General features: G+C 36.2%; 1 protein-coding gene and 1 pseudogene across 8 annotated transcripts in view; one reads left to right on the top strand and one right to left on the bottom strand.

Moving 5' to 3' along the window:
• Nucleotides 1-14,780, bottom strand: part of STPG2 (sperm tail PG-rich repeat containing 2) — an 846,203-nt gene that overhangs the window by 110,367 nt on the left and 721,056 nt on the right. The window lies entirely within an intron of this gene.
• LOC143668517 (large ribosomal subunit protein mL42 pseudogene) lies at nt 11,570-11,985 on the top strand (annotated as a pseudogene).

Raw genomic sequence — 14,780 nt, 5'->3', positions numbered from 1 at the left:
GGGGTGGATGAGGCAGTTTTCTTAAAATAAGACAATAATGATGTTTTCTATATTTATTGACTCTTCCTTTCATGAAAGATTTCTCTATAGCATGCAGTTCTGTTTGATAGCAATTTACCCACCACAGAACTTTCAAAAGTCAATCCCCTCGTATCCTGATGTTGTATTATCAACTTAGTTTATATAACATAAATCCTAGTGGTCATGTCAACACTGCTCACATCTTCAACAGGAGTAGATTCCATCTCAAGAAATGACTTTCTTTGCTTATTCTCATCCACTCAATTTTATCATGCAATTGCAGCAATTCAGTCACATCTGCAGACTCTACTTTTGATTTTGCGTCTGTTGCCATTTCTACTACATCTGCAGTTACTTTCACCACAAAAGTATTGAACTCCTCAAAGTCCCCTTTAAAAGTTGGAATCTATTTCTTCCAAACTCCTGTTAATGTTGATATTTTGACCTCCCATAAGTCACTAATATTCTTAGTGGCATCTAGAATGGTGAAACCTTTCCAGAAAGATTTTAATTGACCTTGACAAATCCATAACAGGAAAGGCTATTTATGGCAGCTATGGTCTTGCAAAATGTATTTCTTCAATAATAACAAGAGAATCAATATGTCATTTGAAGCTTTGAGCCAGACATTGACCTCTCTTCTCTAGCTATGTATGTCCTAGATAGCATTTTCTTCCCAAAGAAGCATTTTCATCTTCACTGAAAAGCTGATGTTTAGTGGAGCTACCAATGATCTTAGCTAGGTCTATTAGATAATTTGCTTCAGCTTCTCCATCAGAACTTGCTGCTTCACCTTGTATTTTATGTTATAGAAAGGACTTTTTTCCCTAAACCTCAAGGACCAACCTCTGACTGCTTCAAAATTTCTTCTACAGTTTTCTCAACTCTTGCAGCTTTCACAGAAATGGAGAGAGTCAGGGCCTTACTCTAAAATTAGATTTTTGCTTAAAAGAATGTTGTGGCTGGTTTTATCTTCTATCTAGACCACTAAAATTTTCTCCATGTTAGCAATCTAGTTGTTTGGTTTTCTTATCATTTGTGTGTTCACAGGAGTAGCATTTTACATTTCCTTCAAGAACTTTTTCTTTGCATTCACATCTTGGCTCACTGTTTGGCACAAGACTCCTAGCTTTCAGCTTATCTCATCTTTAGATATGCCTTCTTCATTAAGCTCATTAAGCACGTCTAGTTTTTGAGTTCAGCTGAGAGATGTGCAATACTTCCTTTTACTTGAACACTTAGGGACCATGGTAGTTTTATGAAGTAGACTAATTTTAATATTGTTGTGACTTGGGGAATAAGGAGGCCTGAGGGGAATGATAGAGATGGGGTATGATGGCTGGTCATTGGAGCAGTCAGAACAAACACAGTATTTATTGAGGTCATCATCGTACATAAGCATGGGTTGTGGTGCGCCAAAATAATTACAGCTGTAATATTAAAGATCATTGATCATGGAGTACCATAATAGATATAATAATAATGAAAAATGTTTGATATAATGTAAGAATTACCAAACTGTGACAGAGACATGAAGTGAGCACACGCTATTGGAGAAATAGCATTGATAGTCTTGCTTAAATGCAGAATCGCCACAAACTTCCAACTTCTAAAAAAAAATGTAGTTTCCATGAAGTTTGGTAAAGCACAATAAAATAAAGTACGCCTGTTATGGTAGTTAGATTCAGTTGTCAACTTGGCCAAGTGCCTAGTTATATTGCTGTGGACAAGAGTCTATGGCATGTGAACCTCATCTGTTGCTGATTACATCTGCAGTCGGCTAGGAGGCGTGCCTGCTATAATGAATGATGTTGGACTTAATTGGCTGGTGCTTAAATGAGAGACTCAATGTAGCACAGCCAAGCATCTCAGCATACCTCATCTCAGCGCTCACAGCTCAGCCCAGGCCTTTGGAGATGCAGAAAGGAATCACCCCGCGGAAAGTTGTTGAAACCCAGAGGCCTGGAGAGAAGGCCAGCAGAGATCACCCTGTGCCTTCCCATATAAGAAAGAACCTCAGATGAAAGTTAGCTGCCTTTCCTCTGAAGAACTAATGAAATAAATATCCTTTTATTGAAAGCCAATCCGTCTCTGGTGTGCTGCATTCCTGCAGCTAGCAAACTAGAACTCCTGTACACTGACTCTAGAACAAATAGAAGATTTAAACTGACCAATAGCAAATAAAGGGATTGAATCAGTCATCGAAAACCTCCCAACAAATAAAATCCCACTCCCAGGCGATTCCACTGGTGAATTTTACCAAACATTTCAAGAATTAACAACAATTCTGTTCAACTTTATTTTAAAAAAACCAAAAAGGAGGGAACACTGCCTAACTTTCTATGAGGCTGCATCAAGAAAAGAAAAATTCAAAAATTCTTTTAGTGTATTAAGGGGCCAGAAAGCAATATACCAGAAGTAGAAAGGCTTTTAAAAGGGGAATTTTATAAGTTAAAAGTTTACCATTCTAGTGCCAAGAAAATGTCCCAACTAAGGCACCAACAGGAGGTTACCTTCACTCAAGAAAGGCTGATCCCATCCAAAACACCTCAGTCATCTGGGAAGGTTTATGACAACATCTGCTAGACCCTGCATTTCCAAATGTCTGGATCTCATGTTGGTTCTGTCAGCCCTGAAGCAACTGTTCTCCAAGGATCTATATCTAAGGTTTCTTCAAAACATTTCCCTTTTAAAGGACTCCAGTAAACTAATCAAGCCCACCTTGAATGGGTGGAGTCACATCTCCATCTAACCAAATGTCCACACCACAATTTGGCATGCCACATCTGCATGGAGATAATCTAACACAAAGTCACACCCACAACTGGGAGTGTCACATCTCTGGGGAGATAATCTAATCAGAAGGGTTTCCACCCTATGATATTGAATCAGAATTAAAGGACATGTCTTTTCTAGGGTATACAACATTTTCAAACCTTCACACAAAACAATATCCTTCCTAAATATTGATGCAAAAATCTTCAGAAAATTTAGCCCAATCACACATTAAAAGACTTATAAACCATGATGAATTGAGATTTTTCTCAGTTATGCAAGCATGATTCAATATAAGAAAATGGATTTTTATACTCCACCAAATTAACAGAAGGAAGAGAAAAGCTAAATAAACAGGTCAATTGACACAGAAAATGCATTTGACAAGATTCAACATTTCTTCCTGATAAGAACACTTAGACAACTAGGAATAGAAGGATACATCCTATACAACTTATGGGCACTTATGAAAAGGCCACAGGTAACATCATAATCCATGATGAAAGGTTGAAAGCATCCCCCTTATGATCAGAAACAAGATAAGGATGCCCACTGTCACCACTGTTATTCATCATTATACTGGAAGTTCTAGTTGGAGTAAATAGGCAAGAAAAAGAAAAAAAAGTCAAGCAACTAGGAAAGGAAGAAGTAAAACTCTCTATTTTTAGATGACATAATCCTATAATAAAGAATGCTGAAAAATCCACAAGAAAGCTACTAGAGCTAATAAATAAATACAACAAAGTGGTCAGAAACAAGATCAAAGTACAAAAATCAGTAGTATTTTTACGTATAAGTAATGAACTATCCAAAGAGGAAATCTGAATGAAAAATCCATCTACAAGAGCAACTAAAGTAATCAAATATCTAGGAAATAATTTAACCAAAATTATAAAGGACTTGTCTTAAAAAACTAGTGAACATTGCTGAAAGAAGTTAAACAAGACCTAAAAATGAAAGGACATTACACATTATGGATTGGAGGACTAAATATTGCTAAGATATCAACTCTACCCAAAGCAATATACAGATTCAACACAAGCCCAGTCAGAATTTCAATCGATTTCTTTGCAGAAATGGAAAAACCAATATAAAATTCATATGGAAATGTAAGCAGAACTGAATGGCCAAAATCATCTTGAAAAAGAAGATAGAAGTTGGAAGCTCATGTGTCCTAATTCAAAAAGTTATTTCAGCACTATATTAATCAAAATAATGTGGTACTGGCACAAGGACAGTCATATATACTAATGGAAAAAAATTGAGGGCTTATAAATAAACCCATGCCCCTTTAGCCTACTGATCTTTGGCAAAGGTGTCAAATCCCCTCAGTGGAGAAAGAATAGTCTTTTCAACAAATGGTGCTGGGAGAATTGGATAGCCAATTGCAAAACAGTGAAGACAGAGCCCTACATCATACCTTATACAAAAATGTATTCAAAATGGAGCAATCTGTTTTTTAAGGAATTTTGTCTTTTTTTTTTCTGTCTTGTGCAGGCTTGAGGAATCGAATGCAGGTGTCCCTCCTGGCAGCAATAAGTCTACCACTGTGCAACCCCTGCACTGCCCTAGCAATGTTTTATTTTAAGAAGTAAAACTATAAAAGTAATAGAATCAAACCTAGGGAAACATCTTCAGGACCTTGCATTCGGTGGTGGTTTTTCAGACTTTACAACAAAAACACAAGCAACAAAATAAAAAAATAGATGAATGGTACTATATTAAAATTTTAAATTTTGGGACATGAAAGGACTTTACCAAGAATGTAAAAAAAGCTACCTACAGAATGGGAGAAAATATATAAAAACATTATATCTGCTAAGGGTTTACTATCAAGAATGTTTAAAGAACTTCTAAACTCAAAAACAAAGACATAAGATTCAATTAAAACATGAGAAAAAGACTTGAATAGACCCTTCTACCAAGCATGATATACAAATGGCCAATAAGTACATGAAAAGATGCTCAAAATCATTAGATATTAGGGAAATGCAAAGCCAAGTCATAATGAGGCACTTTCTCTCACCCACTAGAATTGGTACTATTAAAAATAAAAGGAAAATAAGAGTTGGAGAGGGTGTCAAGAAACAGGAACACATATATTTTATAGGTGGCAATGGAAATGGTGCAACCACTGTGCAAAACAGTATAGTGATTCCTCAGAAAGTCAGAATAGAATTATCATATGACCTAGCAATTCAATTACTAGGTATATACCCAAAAGAATTGAAAGCAGGGACTCAAACAGAAATCTTTACACCAATGTTCATGGAAGCAGTAATTCACAATTACCAAAATGTGGAAACAACCCAAGTGTCCATCAACATATGAAAGGATAAACAAAACATGATATATTTGTACAATGTAATATTACTCAACCATAGAAAGGAATGAAGTTGTGGTGCCTGATACAACATGGATGAACCTTGAAGATGTCATGTTGAATGAAATAAGCCAACTCAAAAGGACAAATACAGTATGATCTCATGCATATGAAATTTGCAGAATATGCATATTAATAAAGTCAGAAAATACATTACAGTTTACCATTGGCCTGGATGGGTACAGGGAATGGGATTTAATTCTTAATTGGTACAGAATTTCTGGTTGGTGTGATGACAACGTTTCAGTACTGCCACAACATTGTAAACATAACAGTACTGAATTATACATTTTAATGTGGTTGAAAGGGGAATAGTTTAAGTAGTATATATGTGTGTATATGTTACTAGAATAAAAATTTTTAAATAACGCCTCACAACTGTAAACAGAATCAGTGACTATAAACTATATACTGTAGTTAACAGTATGATTCTTTCATCAGATTTAACTATAGGAGGGGGCATATAGTAACTGTATTTTCTGCATGATTTTTCTGTAAACCTACAACTTTGCTAAATATATATAGTATTTTTATTCTAATTTATAACTTCCCCTTTGTGTTAGTTTTCTGTAGCTTCTGTAGCAAATTATTACAACCTGGGTGAATTAAAACAATAGAAAATTATTGTCTCACAGTTCTGGAGGCCAGAAGTCTAAAATCAAGTCTAAAATCTGTGCTTCCTCCAGAGGCTCTGGAGGAGAATCTGCTCCATGTTGTCTCTTACTTCTTTGGTGGCTGCCAGCAATAGTTGATATTACTTGATTTGTAGCTACATCACTCCAATCTCTACCCCCATCTTCACATTGCCTTCTCTTTGTGTTTTTGTCTGCTCTTCTGTCTCAACTCTCTTTCTGTCTTTCTTTAAGAAGGGCCATTTTCATCAGATTTAGAGCTCACTCAATTGCTATGGATGACTTCATCTCAAGATCCTCAATTATGTCTACAAAACTTTTTATCCCAAATAAGAGAGCATTTGCAGTTTCTGGCAATTAGGATGTAGACATATCTTCTCAGGGCAACCATTCAACTCACTATACTCTTTTAGGAGAAAACAGGAGAAGCATGAGAGGGCAGACACCAGTGACTAAATCAAAAGTCACTATATGTCACCACACACTCAACAGCCCCTCTCCTTGCTGATAAGCTAAGCAGAGCCCCATTATGGAACCCAAGTATCTTAAATATCTCCTAGCTTAGAATGTGTTAACTGCCCATTAAGAACACTCTGGGAAATTATGGAAAGTATCCTTTTTCACTATCTCTTCTGATGGCATTAGTTTAAAGATTCATAGATAATCATTAGTTCCAACCCTCTAATTTTCTAGAAAACATGATTGGTTCTCATGCAAATATATTTCCTAAAAGTTTACCCTAGAAAATAAGTTGTCAGGTTAAGGACTCTTCATCAACAGATAATGATAAATCCCACATTTATGGTCTTGGACTTCCCATATCCATCTGAATATATTGTCTGAAAAGGAAATCCAGTATATAAAGAAGAAATTCCCTTTGGAAAAAAAACATGCTGGAAGAAATATATTTCATTTTATGGCATCATTAATGAGAGGGACTAATTGCTTATAGCTTAAAAATGCATTCATGGGTACTAACTTCTGAGGATGGTGTCATAGTGAAGTGTGGAATTTAGTTCATCTTCCAGAGCAGCCAGTAAATAGCCAGGAATGGCACAGAGCAACTGCTGGGGGACTGTCAGTTACCAGACACATAGCATAGAACCAGCCTAGACAAGATGGAATGGCGAAGATCACACACAGAACTGTAAATCCCCAAGTCATGGAGGCTGGAGACCCTTCCCCACAGGCATGACAGGCTGGTTCCCTGAGAATAAAGGAGCAGATTTTACTATCAGCAAGGGCATAGCTTAACCAAGTTCCAATTGCGGAATTAATTAACAAATTTTGACTACTGAAAATAGGCCCCAAGCATAGATAAACTTGGAATAAGCCCTAAAGGTACTAGGAGTTTTTGCTCTGGCAGAGAGAGAGTGGGACTGATGGTTAAAAAAAAAACAACAACAGAGGCTTTTTTAATTGGATGGCACAAAATACTGGGAAAGGGCTGGACCCCAAGAAAAAGGGGCACATAGAACATGGAGAAACATAGAGACAGGTACCAACTTAAGCTCTTGGTTGACAAAGCTGAGGAGCAGGGGTGCAGCTCTGAAAAGCCTTTTTTTTTTTTTCACTTTTTTTCTACTCCTTAACAGCTCATTAGCTAGACCTGGAAGCACTGGTAGGCTCCAATGATGCCCCTGGCAAGGGCAGAATTAAGCTTCTCTGAGAAGCAAAGTAATTAAATTCTAAAAGAGAAAAACTGCCAACCATGAATTCAAAATCCAGCAACATTGTCCTTCAAAATGAGGGGGAGATAAAAATATTTTCAGGTAATGACTGAGAGAATTCGTAGCTAAGAAACTGGCTCCGCAAGAAATACTAAAGGGACTACTACAGGCAGATAGGAAGGGCTGGAGAGAGAGGTCTGGATAAAAGCATAGAAATGAAGATTATCAGAAAAGGTAAAAAGAGAAAAGAAAATAGATATGACATATAAAATCCAAAAGCAAATAATAGAAGAAAGTACTACCTTTACAGCAATAACATTAAATGTTAATGGAGTAAACTCCCCAATCAAAAGACAGGCAGAGGGCCAGAAAATTCAAAAATACATGGAGGCTAAACAACACACTCTTAAACAACCAGTGGATCAAGGAAGAAATAACAAGAGAAATCAGAAAATATCTCAAGACCAATGAAGATGAAAACACAACATATCAAAATTATGGGATACAGAAAAGGCAGTGCTAAAAGGGAAATGTATTGCCTTAAATGTCTATATTAAACAAAGAAGAAAACAAAAATCAAGAAATTAACTGTTCACTTGGAAAACCAACAGAAAGAACAGCAAACTAATCCCAAAACAAATAAAAGGAGAGAAATAAAGAAGATTAGAGCAGAAATAAATGAAATTGAGAACAATAAATGGAAAGGCATACTGTGTGCATGGACTGAAAGATGAAATACAGTTAATATGTCAATTCCACCCAAATTGATTTATAGTTTCGATGCAATACCAATTAAAATCCCAAACACTTACTTTGCAGAAATAGAAAAACCAACAACCAAATTTACTTGGAGGGGCAGGGTGCTCTGAATAGCTAAAAATATCTTGAGAAACAAAAATGAAATAGGAGGTCTCACATTATGTGGCTTTAAAGCATATTATAAAGCTACAGCGGTCAAAACAAACTGCTACTGGCATAAAGACAGATATACTGACCAATGGAATGGAATAGTTTTCAAAAATAGATCCTGTCATGTATGGACAATTAATCTTTGATAAGGCAGTCAAGCCAACCGACCTAGGACAGAGCACCCTCTTCAATTAATGGTACTTGGAGAACTGGGTATCCATATGCAAAAGAATGAAAGAGGAGCCATGTCTCATACCCTATACAAAAATTAACTCAAAATGGATCAAAGACTTAAACATCAGACTCAAGACCATAAAACCTTTAGAAGAAAATGCAGGGAAATATCTTATAAATCTTGTAGGAGATGGTTTCCTAGACCTTATACCAAAAGCACAAGCATTGAGAAAAGAAATAGATAAATGGGAACTCCTCAAATTAAACAGTTTTGTGCATCAAAGAACTTGGTCAAGAAAGTAAAAAGGCAGCCTATGGAATTGGAGACAGCATTTGGAAACCACATATCACATGAGGGTTTAGTATCCAGAATATATAGAGATTCTTCAACTCAACAACAAAAAGACAAAGAACCCAATTAAAAAAGTAAGCAAGACACAAACAGACACTTCTCAGAAGAGGAGATACAAATGGTGAAAAGGCACATAAAAAGATGCTCACCTTCACTGGCTATTAGGGAAATGCAAATCAAAACCACAATGAGATATCATTTGACACTCATTAGAATGGTCATTACAAAAAAAAAAAAAAAAGAAAAGGAAAATAAGATGACAAGTGCTGGAGAAGAGAAGAAGAAAAAGGCACACTTATCCACTGTTGGTGGGAATGTAAAATGGTAAAACCACTCTGGAAGGCAGTTTGGCAGTTCCTCAGGAAGATAAGTACAGAATTGCCTAATGATCCAGCAATCCTATTACTATGTATATATTCAGAGGACATGAGGGCAAGGAAACAAACGAACATAGCAGCATTATCTATGATAGCCAAGAGATGGAAACAGCCTAAATGTCCATCAATGGATGAGTGACCAAACAAGCTGTGGTATATACATATGACAGAATATTATGCAGCTGTAAGACAGAATAAAGACATAAAGCGTATAACAACATGGATGAACGTTGAGGACATTATGCTGATGGAAACTAGCCAGAAACAAAAGGACAAATATTGTGTGGTTTCACTAATATGACTTAATATTAATGAGTGAACATTGAAAGTTGAAGTTAAGAACACAGGTTAGCAGGAGATAGAAATAAAGTGGAGATTGGGCATTTGGTACCGGAGGAATACAAAATGTCCAACAGGACTAACTGTAAAAATTCAGGAATGGATAGCACAATACTACTGGATCATAGCACAATAATATAAGTACACTGAATAAAGCTAAAAGTGAGGATGGTTGAGGGAGAAGGGCTGGGAACACATATGGAACCAGAAGAAAAGATAGAGGCTAAAGACTGAGATGGTATAATTTAGGAATGCCTAGAGTGGACAATGTTGGTGATTAAATGTACACATAAAAAAACATTTTTGCATGAGGGAGAACAAATGAATGTCAACATTGCAAGGTTTTGAAAATGGATGGTATATGGAAAAAAGTATAACCAATGCAAGCTAGGGTCTATAGTCAACAGTAACATGTGCTTCCACTGAATGTATCAAAGGCATTAGGCAGGGGGCATGGGAAAGGAGTATTGATTCTTTGTGGAGGAAAAGAAAATGTCTTCATATAGATTATGGTAGTGAAGGTATGTCTATAAACTTAGGTTGGATTGTATGATGTGTAAATAAAACTGTTTAAAAATGAACAGAGAGAAACAAGTAGCTAGAGAAGATGTGGAGAAAGAGATGTACCTATTCACTGCCAGTAGGGAAACCGACAGGTGCAGTCCCTTGGAGGACAGTTTGGTGTTTCCATAGGTTAGGGGTGGGGTTGCCATATTCTGAAACCCTGCTGCTTAGTATATTATATACCTGGAGGAACTGTGTGTGGGGATACGAATGGACATTTGCACACTGGTTTTTATGGTGGCAGTGTTTGAGATTCACAATGGATGGAGGTGGCCTAATGGTCCAATGACTGAGGAATGGAAAGGGGAACTATGGTGCATACATACAATGGACTACTAAATGGCTGCAAGAAGGAATGAAGTTGTGAGGCATGCAACTATGTATATGAACCTTACGGACTGTATGCTGAATGAAATGTCAGGAACAAAAATACAAATATTATCATGCCTCAATCATATGGACTATCTATAATGTAAAAATTCGGTGAACTGAAGTTGAGAGCATGGAGTATCAGGTTGGGGCCTATTTTAAAAGGTCACAGATTGTAAGCTCTTAGAGCAGTCACATACATTCAGGAGTTGTAACTGTTATTTCTAAATTCTGAGATACTGAGATGTTTGTATATAACCTGGTCATTCCCAGGAACTTCAAGTATTTACGTGACACCTGAGATTCAGAGTTAGAGCTCTGAAGCTATGAAAGTCAGCAGTACCCCATACAGGAACTGTTTAAAAAGTTGTAAAGGGGAACTGACTTCAAATAGAACTATGAATGAAGTTGATCTGGATAGGACTAAGAAAGATAAGAATACAGGGTAAAGGATGATATCCATACTTTAAAACTTCAACTTCTGTGTGAGGCCAAAGGGAGAGATGTTTATTCGGTGCAAAATTTATATTTTGGGTAGAGCATTTCCTAATTTACTTTCTATGTTCAGTGTAGTTGAACACCATGAGTACATGGAATCTTGAATAGGGCATGAGATTCTTGTTGGTTGGTCCAGGTTAGTGTGATACCCCGATATATCCCAGGGTAATCTGGGCAGTGACTAAAAAAGTATTTACAAAGACGTTTGGGGGAACTGAGGAGAAAGGAGAAAATATTCAACTTCCCCATTTGGAGAATTTCTGATATTCTTGCAAACAGTGAGGACAACCAAACCAATAGGATAAGCCCTTGGTCTTGTGGTTTGCCCCTATGAAACTTATTCCTGCATAGGATAGGCTAAGCCCACTTAAAATTAGATCTAAGAGGGAAAAGATGGAGGGTTCATGTTGAACGTCTGTGAAATATGCGTGCCTAGGAGCAGACTTCTAAAGCAGTTTCTCTTCAAAACATCTTTTTATACCATCCAATATATACCTTGATTCACCATGGCAGTAGTGGCAGTAAAATGGGCAATATCAAGTAGGACTATCTTGAAACATTTATTTCCAATCCAAAATGGAGCTTTATATCACATTTGTTGTGAATTTACATAATCTTCTCTTCTAGAAGACTTTAATTGCAAAGTAGAACTTGCTTTGACATCCAGTGGCAGGATAATTATGCTACCATCTTCTGGGATATTCCATATGAACACACAAAACCTATCCCTCAACCAGATCCTGTGCGTAATAATGAAGAAACACATAACCAAGTGCTGAAAACTAGATTAGAAGAAAATCTTAAGCAAGGACTCATGATAGAACAGCTTGGTAAAATGTTCTTTACTACTAAGCACCGTCGGTATCCTCGTGGACCGTATCACAGACATCATAGGAAACTGAATCTCCCAAAAGAGGGATGATGTTCAAGTTCTCTCTAGGACTCAAAGAGAAATGTTATCTTTTGCCTTATTTGCCATTTGAGGAAATATAATCTGGTGTATTCACTAATATGTTATATAGTAAAATAGTAATAAAATATGTTTTCATATTATATATATTCCTAAGAGTTACCCCCAAGAACCTCTTTTATTGCTGAGATGTGGCCTCTCTCTCTAAGCCAATGCAGCAAGTGAACTTGCTGCCCTCCCCCCACCCCCCACAAGGGACATAACTCCCAGGGGTGTAAATTTCCCTGGAAATGAAGGACAGAACTCCTGGGATAAGCCAGGACCCATCATCAAGGGGTTGAGAAAGCCTTCTTGACCAAAAGGGGGAAGAGACAAATGAGATAAAATAAAGTTTCAGTGGCTGAGACATTTCAAATAGAGTTGTGAGGTCATCGTGGAGGTATTCTTTTACATTGTATAGACACCTTTTTAAGTTTATGGTGTATTAGAGTGGCTGGAAGGAAGTATCTGAAACTGTTGAGCTGTGTTCCAGCAGCCTTGATTCTTGTAGATGGTTGTATAAAGATAAAACTTTTACAACGTGACTGTGTGATTGTGAAAACTTGTTTCTGGTGCTCCTTTCATCCAAGGTATAGACAGATGAATAAAAAAATATGGATAAAAAATAAACAACAGGGCGATAAGAGGTAAAATAAATTGTGTTTATGGAAATAATAGTGATCAATGAGAGGGAGGGTAAGGGGCATGGTATGTATGAGTTGTTTCTTTTTTCTTTTATTTATTTTTCTGTAGTGGTGCAAATATTATAAAAAATTATCATGGTGATGAATACACAGCTATGTGATGGTATTGTGAGCCATTGATTGTATACCATATATGGACTGTATTTGTGTGAAGATTTGTCGATAAATATATTTTTAAAATGCATTCATGGAAAGGGAAAGGCATGTGGGTCTACTGAATCAATTTTCTTACCTGAAATAGCTTCTTCTTCAACTCTGAGCATACAGGTCTAGAGGAATAATATGTAAACCTCACAGAAATGTTAGAAATCATATAATCCTAATTATTCATTTCTAAATGAGGAAACATGCCAGATAATTATGCAAGAGTTCATTTTGCCTGATATATATTATTTTAATTTAGGCTACTATACTGGATGCCAAAACACTGATGAGAGAAAAATATCTTGCTTAGACTTAGGTGATAATCAAAATTATATTTGATTTACTAAAGCTGTCCTTTCTTCCAGACTTTCAGAAATAAAAATTTATATAATTTGATTTTGTAACACAATAAATTCATAAATATCCTTTAATCTTAATCTAATGTTCTTGATAGTCAAAATAAGTTTTTTAAAGGTTATAAATTTTAGTAATGAGATATTGAATATACAAATGGGGAGTGACAGGGAAACCCTGACCTACTATCAGCAGTAACCAGGAAATTCTGGCCTACTATTTATAGCAATCAGTCCAGGAAGCTGGACATATCTGCAACAATCAGTCCAGGAGCTACACCACAAACCCTTAAAAACTGATCCAAAACAGGCAGCACTTCATTAATAACTGAGGCTTTTCTACTTTTTACCCCTGCTTCCAATTTAGAACCAACCAGAGAAAGGCAAATGCGCACTCCCAAATATTAATGTAGAATGTCCCACTTCTAATGAACCCACCTCCATTTCCCCCCATGCCAACTGCCTTCAGTCAGGGAATACCTGAAGCTTTCCTTTCTTTCCACTATAAATCTTTCCCTCTCCTTTGCATGCCTTTGAGTCACACTGCCAATAACAAGTGATGGTGGCTGATTCCCTTGCTATAGCAAACTGTCTTTGTTCTCGTTTGGATGTTCTTCATATATTTCCACAGGAAGGATCACCAGGAGAACTTATTAAGCATGTAGTTGGTGACCTCAGTAAATGCTCAAAGGACTGAAAAATTTCTGTGATTGGCAGTGACCTTGATATATGTAACCTCTTGTCCACACATTCACATATTACAAGAAAAAAACAATTCCAAAAGGGAAAAAACTGAAGATACTTTTTCCCCAATTCACAACATAATTAGATTTTTCAATAAGGAAACTCTCCAAAGGGGTCACTACAAGTGTAACTGAAACATGATTGTAAAAAGTTTTCTAACAAATTTAACTAAATAAATATATCTCATCAAAAAATAAAACACAGTTTAATCATTCAAATTTTAAAATGCAATTACAATTAATTGCATGACAGGTTAATTAATATCTAACAATGCTTGATCTTAAAGTAAATAGACTCTGGAGCTATCCATAGTAAATGTACAGTTTACATTAAGATAACAGTGCCACCAATGAGCATTCTTGGGTTTTTCAGATTATATCCTTATACCGCCTGCTTTATTTTGAAAGAAAGTCAGGATAACTGGATTAAATAATTTTTTTAAAAGCCAATGCAAATATTCAAAGGACATTCATGAAAGAAACAGTGACCATATAAATTGCTCCACAGAACTAGAATAATCAAAGAAAATTGTGAGGAAGGGAATGGAGTGCAATATAAATAACCTATAGCAATTAGAGTTGTCCACAAAAGTATCAGAAATCAGAGGCTGGAGGACAAGCTATCAGGAGGGGGATTCTTGAGCTAAGTAAGATGTTCTTGATGACCTTTAACTTTCAAATCTATGAATTCAAAATGGTTTTCAGTAAAATAAATAAATAAATAAAAATAAAAAGCAAAGCATAAATATAACAAAAATGGAGTAGCACTTTTTTTGCAAAGTAGGAATACAAAAAAATAGGCATATTCATTTATATTAAAGGCA

This window comes from Tamandua tetradactyla, chromosome 24 (genome assembly GCF_023851605.1).
Source record: "Tamandua tetradactyla isolate mTamTet1 chromosome 24, mTamTet1.pri, whole genome shotgun sequence".
Taxonomy (NCBI): domain Eukaryota; kingdom Metazoa; phylum Chordata; class Mammalia; order Pilosa; family Myrmecophagidae; genus Tamandua; species Tamandua tetradactyla.
Note: the sequence above shows the minus strand (reverse complement) of the source record. Positions and strands in the feature narration are given on the sequence as shown.